This window comes from Aegilops tauschii, chromosome 6 (assembly GCF_002575655.3).
Source record: "Aegilops tauschii subsp. strangulata cultivar AL8/78 chromosome 6, Aet v6.0, whole genome shotgun sequence".
Classification (NCBI taxonomy): Eukaryota; Viridiplantae; Streptophyta; class Magnoliopsida; order Poales; family Poaceae; genus Aegilops; species Aegilops tauschii.
Window position 1 is genome coordinate 418,129,313 of NC_053040.3, and position 10,247 is coordinate 418,139,559.

The 10,247-nt window shown below is 44.8% G+C and overlaps 1 long non-coding RNA gene across 1 annotated transcript; it reads right to left on the reverse strand.

Annotated features, from left to right (window-relative positions):
- Positions 1-5,339: 5,339 nt before the first annotated feature.
- On the reverse strand, positions 5,340-7,002 carry LOC109737513 (uncharacterized). The gene is made up of 4 exons (XR_012188041.1): positions 6,288-7,002; positions 5,957-6,215; positions 5,690-5,857; positions 5,340-5,595 (listed from the first exon to the last, which is right to left on the reverse strand). It is a non-coding gene; the product is annotated as an uncharacterized lncRNA (long non-coding RNA).
- Positions 7,003-10,247: the final 3,245 nt, after the last annotated feature.

A 10,247-nucleotide genomic window follows, 5' to 3' on the forward strand; every position in this document is an offset into this window, starting at 1 on the left:
GTACCACCTACTGTCGCGTTAGGACACACCTAGCACCGCTCATTGTCATGTCACGCATCGTCATGCTTATGTTTGCATTGTATTTACTGTTTCTTACCCCCTCTTCTCTCCGGTAGACTACGAGACCGACGCTGCTGCTGACCAGTTCGAATACAGAGTTGACGACCCCTCCTACTTGCCAGAGCAACCAGGCAAGCCCCCCCCCTTGATCACCAGATATCGCCTATTCTTATCTATACTGCTTGCATTAGAGTAGTATAGCCTGTTACTGCTTTCCGTTAATCCTATCCTGATGCATAGCCTGTCCTTGCTTCTACTATTGTTACCTTTACCTGCAATCCTACATGCTTAGTATAGGATGCTAATTTTCCATCAGTGGCCCTACATTCTTGTCCGTCTGCTGTGCTATACTATCGGGCCGTGATCACTTGGGCGGTGATCACGGGTATATACTTATATACTATATACATGACACATGTGATGACTAAAGTCGGGTCGGCTCGTAGGAGTACCCGCAAGTGGATCTTTGTGGCGGAGCGACAGGGCAGGTTGAGACCGCCTAGGTGAGAGGTGGGCCTGGCCCTGGACGGCGTCCGCGGTTACTTCGACATAACACGCTTAACGAGTTCTTGGTATTTGATCTGAGTCTGGCCATTTGGTCTATACGCACTAACCATCTACGCGGGAGTAGTTATGGGTATCCCGGCGTCGTGGTATCAGCCGAAGCTCTTTTTGACGTCAGCGACTGAGTGGCGCGCGCCGCATTGGACCGTAAGCTCGCGCTTGTATTAAGGGGGCTAGGTCTGCTTCCGGCCGCGTACGCAACGTGCAGGTGTGCATAGGGCGATGGGCCCAGACCCCTGCGCGCATAGGGTTTAGACCGGCGTGCTGACCTCTCTGTTGAGCCTAGGTGGGGCTGCGACGTGTTGATCTTACGAGGCCGGGCATGACCCAGAAAAGTGTGTCCGGCCAAATGGGATCGAGCGTGTTGGGTTATGTGGTGCACCCCTGCAGGGAAGTTTATCTATTCGAATAGCCGTGTCCCTCGGTAAAAGGACGACCCGGAGTTGTACCTTGACCTTATGACAACTAGAACCGGATACTGAATAAAATACACCCTTCCAAGTGCCAGATACAACCCGGTGATCGCTCTCTAACAGGGCGACGAGGAGGGGATCACCGGGTAGGATTATGCTATGCGATGCTACTTGGAGGACTTCAATCTACTCTCTTCTACATGCTGCAAGATGAATATGGCCAGAAGCGTAGTCTTCGACAGGACTAGCTATCCCCCTCTTATTCTGGCATTCTGCAGTTCAGTCCACTGATATGCCCCTTTACACATATACCCATGCATATGTAGTGTAGCTCCTTGCTTGCGAGTACTTTGGATGAGTACTCACGGTTGCTTCTCTCCCTCTTTTCCCCCTTTCCTTTCTATCTGGTTGTTGCAACCAGATGTTGGAGTCCAGGAGCCAGACGCCACCGTCGACGACGACACCTACAACACTGGAGGTGCCTACTACTACGTGCAGCCCGCTGACGATGACCATGAGTAGTTAGGAGGATCCCAGGCAGGAGGCCTGCGCCTCGTTCGATCTGTATCCCAGTTTGTGCTAGCCTTCTTAAGGCAAACTTGTTTAACTTATGTATGTACTCAGATATTGTTGCTTCCGCTGACTCGTCTGTGATCGAGCACTTGTATTCGAGCCCTCGAGGCCCCTGGCTTGTATTATGATGCTTGTATGACATATTTATGTTTTAGAGTTGTGTTGTGATATCTTCCCGTGAGTCCCTGATCTTGATCGTACACATTTGCGTGCATGATTAGTGTACGGTCAAAACGGGGGCGTCACAGCTATTTTCTTGTTACCCACAAAGATGATATCCTTCATGAGTTCACCTTGGTTGCATTGGAGATGCAGTCGTCTTTCACGTTGGTGCAATTTTATCACACAATTGGCTATGAACCAAATGTTTCCTCGAAGAAGGATCGACGTTGGTACTAAGAGCATAAGTTTTGTATTGATTTCTAAGCCTTCTCACAACTTTGTCTTCAGCTCTCCTGTAATTTTATTTGTCCAGCTATTAACTTTGATTTTAAAAAATGGTGTGGACTAAAAACCCGGATGGACGTAGTAGCCCTCCATTTATATTTACTCTGGATATTAGATTTGACTAAAGTCAAACTTTGTAAAGTTTGACCAAGTTTAGGCCGAACACAACAAACCATAATTATTGAGAGAGGGCAAACTGTACATACCCTCAAACCTTTTCGATAATTGAAATTAAAATTCTTTATTTGTACACACTCTCACATGTTTATGATAATTTGGCGCATGTGTGGTTGTTCACTTAAGGGATGGTAGTGTACCTCACGTGAAGGACAGGAAGTGCGACCAGAATGCATGGATCGTTAGTTCATCCGAAGTAGTAGTTTTATTCACTGGTACGTTAAATAAAGAGTTTCGTTTCGTACTTACACAATTTAAAATGATTGTTATGGAGAGAATAAGACAACCACTCCACTATATATTGGTAGTATACACGAGCGCTATATGGACGCAGCTTCATTGACTTAGTGCACCTGCCTTTGGGTGTATGACAGGTGGGCCCAAAATGTGGCTGGCCCACCTGTCATACAACCAAAGGCAGTGCAGTTAAGTCACTGGAGCTCAGTCCGTACTACAGTATATATGTAGTACTATATAAGCTCGAGCCTCAGCACTTGTTTGCTAGGGTTTGCACTCTCCAGACTCTCGCCTAGGACGACAGTTTGGGACACCTAGGTGCCCAGGCAACTTGCCTATCCGTCGTTGGATCGTGTTCAGCGACTGATTTGGCAACAAATGTAAATGCCTTAATTACTAGTTAATTTGGCAGGCTTTAATTCTTTAACCATCCCATGCATGCATGTCACCTCATAAAAAAGGAAGGAGATTAAAATACCATATTGAATAAAAATTAGCACTTATTGTTTCGTAGAATAAGTCACTAGGTATGTAAATACTCGTGTATTTTACGTAATTTCAGTATTAGGCATAGACATACACACCACATAATTGGGTATATACATACTCGTACATATACTTTTTTGCATGGTAACCACATACATACATAATTTCGTTACTTGGTATATGCATACCCACGTATGTAAATAATTTTTTTAGTAGGTATATGCATACCCACGTATGTATATAATTTTGTTAGTAGGTATATGCATACCCGCGTATGTATATAATTTCGTTACTAGCTAGAACATAGAATAATTTATTATATACATACCCGCGTATTAGATACTCATATTGAATTGTTAGGAAACAAAAAAAGAACATAGTAGTTCAGAAAATAATTTATTGGGTATATAATACCCGCTTATGTGCATAATTTCGTTAGTAAGTATTTGATACCCGTATTAGATAGTTAGGAGACAAAAATACGTGTATTAGATACCCATAGTAGGTCAGAAAAAATAAACAATAATACGATTTATTGTATGGCAAGTCTTCCATGCCTAATATTTAAAAATGGAAACAAAATGTAAGAATGGAAAGCCTTGCATGAAGAATAGCTAGGAAAGAAATCAAACAATCATTGTGCAGCGATACCTACCTGAAACAAGCAAGGTGCCTGAGCACCTAGGTGTCCCAGATAATTTACCTATATATATATATATATATATATATATATATATATATATATATATATATATATATATATAATTTACCTATATATATATATATAGCCGGTCTATTCTGCTTATATTAGCAGAATAGTTATTCTGATAACACTGCCGCACTGCACGCTCAACACGAGAGCACTGCACTTTCTATAGCAAATGCACTGCAATACAGACTAGTGAACTTCGTGTCGGAAAAAACTGCATGCAGTGTTTTTTCGATACTGTTTTCGCTTTAATTTTTTAACCGTTTATCGGAACGAGGCATATAATATACCGTTGGAAAGCTATGGATTAGGCGCAACTTCGCCATGTTGAACACTTTCCGAGATTCCTCGCGGTTTAATAGCATTTTCAAAAACGGTGCGGCGGATGACGAGTGGCAGCAAGCGTATTTTCATGATTTTTTCTAAACCGCTCATCGGAATAAAGCAAATGATACGCCGTTGGAAAGATACCGTCGAGGCGCATCTTTTTCATATTTATTATTTTCTCTAATTCGTTACGGTTTAAGAGCAGTTTCAAATTTACTAAATCGCGGAATTATGTTTTTCAAATTTTTTACAATTTTCGGTACTGTTTTGGCTCTAGTTTTTGAAACGTTTGTCGAAACGAGGCGTGTAATACGTCATTGGAAAGCTATGGACAAGGCGCAACTTTCATATCTAGAAATGGTTTTGAGATTCCTTATAGTTTTTAGTTAATTTTGAAAATCGTGCGGCTGACTACGAGAGGCAGTGGCCGTTTTTCGAGAAATTTTTACAAACCGCTGGTCGAAATGATTCAAATTATATGCCGTTGGAAAGATATTGTCGAGACGCAACTTTTTCATGTATAACAATCTCTCTAATTCCTTACGGTTTAAAAGCATTCTTTAAATTACCGAAATGAGGACACTCTGTTTTTCGCGACACTTAAATCGATGAGTGAACTTCATCCGACAGAAAACCGCACTGCTTCAGAGTGAAACCGCACTGCATTAGACGGACAAGCAAACTGCATCATTCCTTTTCTCAAGCGTACGTTTAACGGACGAGGAAGTGGGAGTGCACTTCACATCGGGCGTAAGTGGACCGCAAACTATCGAGAGGTGAGCCGCATGAGATTACGAAGTGAGCTTCACATCGGGCGTAAGTGGACTGCAAAACTATCAAGAGGTGGGCCGCATGAGATTACGAAGTGAGCTTCACGTCTGGCGTAAGTGGACCGCAAAACTATCGAGAGGTGAGCCGCATGAGATTACAAAGTAAGCTTCACATCGGGCATAAGTGGATCGCAAAACTATCGAGAGGTGAGCCGCATGAGATTATAAAGTGAGCTTCACATCGGGCGTAAGTGGACCACAAAACTATCGAGAGGTGAGCCGCATGAGATTACAAAGTGAGCTTAATAATAAATTTACATACGAGACTTTTCTGTTTACCAAGTGGTGCCTCTGATGTTTTTGTTTCTGATGGGAATTACTTTTTTCTCTTTTTTCATAAAGTGAAGCACCAACCACCACAAAATGAACCAGACACCTTTTCTACAAATAAAAGAATACATACAAAACTTCACACATGAACCGCGCGAGCCGCAAGCAGTGCACCAATGGACTGCATCTAAAGAAAACCGTCAAACTTTTCAAACAAGTCAACCGTACTGCACGGTGGAGTCGAGAGAACTGCAATGTTCTTTTTTATAGTTACACAAATTTATTGTCCAAGTTTACATAAAAACTCCTCAAACAAAAATGGAATCAAATTCCTAGGTTCTGGGTCCAGTTCCATTGACCCAGCCAGAGCCAAACGAGCTGCGAGGTAGAGCCTAGTGAGCTGCACGCCCGCCCGCCCACTCGAACCACATTTTTCTGCAAATCCTGGAATCCCAACGCCACCCAAGTGTACTGCATGTGAGATCCCCGTCCGAGTGACAAACTGTAGCAAACATGTCCATACAAAACCTTTTATTCAGTGCACTGCAACACACATCTAGAGAACTGCAAACAAAGACATCATCGCGAAACGGAACTGTCACTCTCTGTTGGATAGGGGAGTACGCCGGTGAACAGCATAACCGGAACCAGTGTACCACACGTGCCACGCCGGCAAACTGCACGCCCGCACGGATGCGCCGGCCCCCATCCAGCGTCGTCCCACACACTGGCGGCTAGGAGAGGCGGGTAGGAGGATGGGTGAACTGCAAAACAAAATTAGTGAGCTTCAAAAAAATCAAAATGAGCTGCAACTGTTCTGCACATCCAAAATCCAAAAGGAAAAGCAAAAAAGCAAAACGCACTGCACACGGAAACCGCACGCCGCACTGATCTGCACTGCACGAGCTGCAGCCTCACCGGCGATGCGCACTACAGTTGGACCGCACGAGGCATCAGATCTCCATCCAAAATCCAACAAAAAAACAACTTATCCCTTTCTGAACTGCATGGGCGTCCTAGCCGCCGTTGAACATCATCGCGCGCTCCTGGGATCGCTGGTATCTTGCGTTTTTGTGGAGGTTGAGCACAGGCACACTACTGCCCCTCGCGCGCCGGTGCCTCCTGTGGCCGGAACTTGCATCAGAGGTCAGGGGGCGAGGGGAAGTAAGTAAAATCGAGAAAGGAAGGATGTACCTGGCGCCGGCATCGGGTCCTTGGAGGAGGAAGGCACCGGCGTGTGGCTGAGTAATGGTTGGCCCGAGCTTGCGACAGAGGAGAGGGGGCCTCTCGTGACACAACGGGCTCCATGGATCCAGGGCAGAGGAGACGGGGGCTGCACCATGTGCCCTTTTGGATCTGGGCGAAGAAGGGGAGGAGGTGGGGCAGCGTTGCGGCGGCCGGATGGGTCTCGCCACGGCAGCGGGGCGTCGCAGGACGGGGCTCGACCTTGAGTCCACCTGGGGGGCGGAGAAGTCACGGATCCACGCCGGAATCAAAGCGGGAGAATGGGGGGGTAAGAGGATGGGCGCGCGCGGATCCCCTCCCGTAAGATCCAGAGACATCCCGACGGTGAAGGTGAGGCACCACCTGGTGGATCCTCGCCGGATCCGGGGCTGGGGCGGTGGGGGAAGGAGGCGGCCATGCTGGCTGGCGTCGAGGGCGACGGCGGGTCAGGGAGGGAGTCGGGGCGCGGTGGGGCGGGGCGCTGCGGGATGTTAGGGGGGGTAGGTGCGCGAGGGGGAGGCCGGTCGGTGGCGGGTGGCCGGTCTGCACAGAGCTGGCGGCTGGCATCGACGGTGAAAGAGGGTGAGGAGGATTAGGGGGTCGGTGCGATGCGGTGCGAGGCGTGAGTGGGAGAGAGAAGAAGGTGAGGGAACTGGGGATCGGGGTGGTGCGGGAGTTGGGAGGAGAGAGAAGAAGGTTGGATAGGGGTGGGGGAAGTTCGTTTTTGTTTTTCTGTACGCCGGACAGTGATGAAGTGTTAGCAGAATAAGAGATTTGTTTGTAGAATAAGACTCTTAAGGGTGTTATCATAATATATATACACGCTGGAGGCTCAGTTCCTTTGCTAGGGTTTGCTATATTCATAGTCTCTCACCCTCTTCACTAGATCTAAACAAAACTGCGTTGGCCTCTGTCTCTCTCTCCCCCCTCACAGCTGGTGAAGGAGGCGTCCGGATCCCGTCGCACCGGGAAGGGGAGGAGGTGCAGTGTTCACTCTATCGTCTTCGGCGAGGGAGGTAATCCACTGCCGGCTGCGCTGTTCTCTTTCACCCAGCGCCTGTGCGGGAGGGCCACCGACCCCTTCTTCCTCGCTGTCGTACGTAGTGTGGGCAGATCCGGCCTCCCGCCGCACGCCTTGCCATATCCCGACGACCCTAAGGTATAAGTTTCTTTGAAACCGTCAGTGCTCTAGCTGCATGCGGATCTTTTTCGTTTCTGTAGTCGAATCTAGGTCTTGGTTCAAAGAGGAAAGAAGGGTGCGGTTGGGTGGAGCATGAATCTAGGACGTGGTTCAATGAGGAAAGGAGGGAGGGAAAGTAGTATAGACTGGCTATCCGGCCGCTTTGTTGGTCGAAAAGGGAAAAAGGGGTAACCCAGTACACACATCTGTAAGGAACCGATCTCTTTGTTGAAAAAGGAAAGAAACTGGGGGGTCAGGTAGTTTGTGTAGGACTAGATTTGCTGCCCTCACATAGGAAAAAGGTTCAAAGAGAACAAATATGGGACCAACGCAGATATGCTGCTTGGCTACATACTCTGCATCACCCATTTATACGTGTGGATGCACATGGTGCTAGCATGTCCCATGTCCCATACAACTATTTTGCTGTTGTTAATCTAAGAATGCTGCTGGAAAATTGAAGCAATACCACTATTAAAAGTAAATTACATTTTTAACGAATGTAGTTTTAAGAGAATGTCTCTGTTATATGAATCAATACAATCGTTTTAGGAATGCTACTGTCCTACTTTGTTTTCCATCAAGATAAGTTAGATGCTTTTTTTGTCACCGTTTGTTTCATCCTCCTTTATTGGCCAGTAATTGTTTCCTTTTTTCCTCTGTTAAAACAGGGATATCTATTCAACTTGTTGCTATAGCGAACTTAAATGTCACACCAGCGACTTTGCTTGATTTCAGTGCAACTGCACAAAACGAGATTGGATTTCCTATTCGTGTTGGTAGATTCGTATTTTATCTTGGTCGGCTCATGAAAGGTCAGTACAGGCCTTCATCCACATGATTGTGCACTGTGCTTTGAGATGTTGTGCTACTTGTATTGGTACTGGTTTAAATAAATGTTGAATTGAAGCTATTGTATTACTGTCTTTTCCCATTAAGTAGTGAACAAAAATGGGACCAATCCAGACATGATGCTTGTTGCTTTGTTACAACAAACTCTGCATCACCCCCTTTATAAGTAGATGAAAGCACATGTTCTTGTTGCGCCCACTCTCCCTGGAACTATTTATGTTTTTTGTTAATCTAATGCCGCTGGTAAAATTAAGCAATGCCACTCTCAGAATTAACTACTGAATCTTAGTTCAAAACTGCAACACTTGTTAGGGATTGGCGGGATTACCATTTTTGTGGCCACATGTTTCATCCTCCTTTATTGGCCAGTAATTGATTCCTTTTTTGCCTCTGTTAAAACAGGGATATCTATTCAACTTGTTGCTATTGCGACATTTTGCTTCGCTACATGAAACACTTATGTTTTAAGAGTGTTTTGTGCAGTTCAACTTGAATGTCACACCGGCGACTTTGCTTAATTTTGGTGGAACTCCACAAAAGGAGATCGGATTTTCATATATGTGTTGGGATATGTTTCAAGTCCTCCTTGCGAGTTGTTTCAAATCTTGGTCAAGAAAGGTCAGTACCGACTTTCATCCACATGATGCTGCAGGTGCTTTGAGATGTTGTGTTACTTGTATTGGTACTGTTTTGGATAAATGTTGAATTGAAGCAATTGATCTGCTGTCTTTTACCATTAAGTGAGCAAAAATTGTTCCAACCCATACATGATGCTTGTTTCTTTGTTACAACAAAACTCTGCATCACCCCCTTTATAAGTAGATGGAAGCACATGCTGTTGTTGCGCCCACTCTAATGCCGCTGGTAAAATTAAGCAATACCACTCTCATAATTAACTACTGAATCATAGTTCAAAACTGCAACACTTGTTAGGGATTGGCGGAATTGCCATTTTTGTTGCCGCATGTTTCATCCTCCTTTATTGGCCAGTAATTGATTCCTTTTTTGCCTGTGTTAAAATAGGGATATCTATTCAACTTGTTGCTATTGCGAGATTTTTCTTCGCTTAATTTTGGTGGAACTGCACAAAAGGAGACCGGATTTCCATATAGTGTTGAGATCTCTTTCAGGTCTTCCTCACGAGTTGTTTCGAATCTTGGTCTCGAAAGGTTAGTACCGACTTTCCTCAGAATTAACTACTGAATTTTAGTTCAAAACTGCAACACTTGTTAGGGATCGGCGGGAGTACCATTTCTATTAGGGATCGGCATGAGTACATGTTTAAGAAATGTATTGTTCAGATAATGTCTTTGTTATTATATATCAGTTAAAATGTTTTACAAATGGTACTATCCCGCGTTGTAGTTCTTTCTACATGTTTAACCAAGGTATTGTTAAGATAATGTCTCTGTTAAAATGAATCAGTCGCATTATTTTAGGAATGGTACTTTTCTGCTTTGTCGTTCTTTATACACGTTGAAACAAGGCATTGTTAAGATAATGTCTCAGTTAATATGAATGAATCACACTGATTGAGAATTGCTACTCTCCTGCTTTGTTTCCCATTAAGATAAGGTAGATCAGTAGATGTTTTTCTTCTGGGAGTACAAGTCATCAACCGTTATTTCTCAGTAATTGCTTCCCTTATACCTATTGTTGCTTACAGGGATATCAAAATTAAAGCTTGTTTTTATTCCGACTTTGATTTTAGTTGAACTGCACAAAAGGAGCCAATGTGTCTAAGGCAAACTGCTGCATTAGTGGGTCCAGTTGGTCTTACCACTTTGCAGAAAGAAGCAGTCACAGTTTGCGCTACATTACAGAAGGAATGATCGAGAAGCTTTATAGAGTATTAGTAGACGCTGGTGACATGACTAGTCTGCAGAGAGCATAGGCAA